The sequence below is a fragment of the Mastomys coucha genome, unplaced genomic scaffold (genome assembly GCF_008632895.1).
Source record: "Mastomys coucha isolate ucsf_1 unplaced genomic scaffold, UCSF_Mcou_1 pScaffold9, whole genome shotgun sequence".
Taxonomy (NCBI): Eukaryota; Metazoa; Chordata; class Mammalia; order Rodentia; family Muridae; genus Mastomys; species Mastomys coucha.
In genome coordinates, this window is record NW_022196915.1 from 78539014 (window position 1) to 78539796 (window position 783).

At 47.3% G+C, this 783-nt stretch overlaps 1 non-coding gene across 1 annotated transcript; it reads right to left on the reverse strand.

Annotated features, from left to right (window-relative positions):
• Window positions 1–343: 343 nt before the first annotated feature.
• On the reverse strand, window positions 344–476 carry LOC116085528. The gene has a single exon (XR_004116621.1). It is a non-coding gene; the product is annotated as a small nucleolar RNA SNORA17 (small nucleolar RNA).
• Between the last annotated feature and the right edge of the window lie 307 nt (window positions 477–783).

The following is a 783-nucleotide window of genomic DNA, read 5'->3' on the forward strand; positions in this document are numbered from 1 at the left end:
GTTATTGGTCTATGGGGCTGGGGATGCCTGGCTCTGGTCAGATGACTGGGGATAAAGTCCAACTTGAATGCTGGGAGCTTGGGACATTGTCTATGTGACAAAACACATCTCCTGCAGGTGGGCTTGTGACAGATTGTGACTGAAACAGGAGCCAGGCACCCAGGAGTTATGGCCAAACTCCTTCTGTCCCTTGCAGGTAGAAATTACCCATTGGGGCTCTGGGGTTCTAGACTTATACTTGACTGGGCCAAGGTTGTCTGAACAGGCCACTGCCCTACATAGCAGTAGGAGGGGGTCAACTTAGCCATGACTAGTGGTCATCTCTAGCTAGCTTTATTCTGGGAATGTTGGGCTACTAATTGTTCAGATGTTCATAGGTCAGAACCAATAAGCCTAGATATAGCTTCTCTCTTCCTTGCCACTTACTTGCATACAAGATACACAGTGGCCATACCTGCAACACCTCTAGGGGAAGTTGAATTAGGAAAATTTTCAGTCAGATAAGATTCTTGTAGTTTAGGATAAGGGTCTGTGGCAAAATGGCCTGACAAAAAGAGTCCTGCTGGGTCTGGCATGGCCTTCCTGGGGACAGAATGGCAGTTTCTGCCCCTGGGCCAGTGCCAGTATGTGTGTGCCTCCACATTATTGACAGCTGATGTGGGCTAAGGCTTGCTTGTATAATAATGTACATATTTTACCTTCTTCCTTCAACGAAAGTCCTCCCTGTTAACATTAATGACTCCATGATAATCAGAGACAGCACAAGTCCAGGAGGCAAAGGTG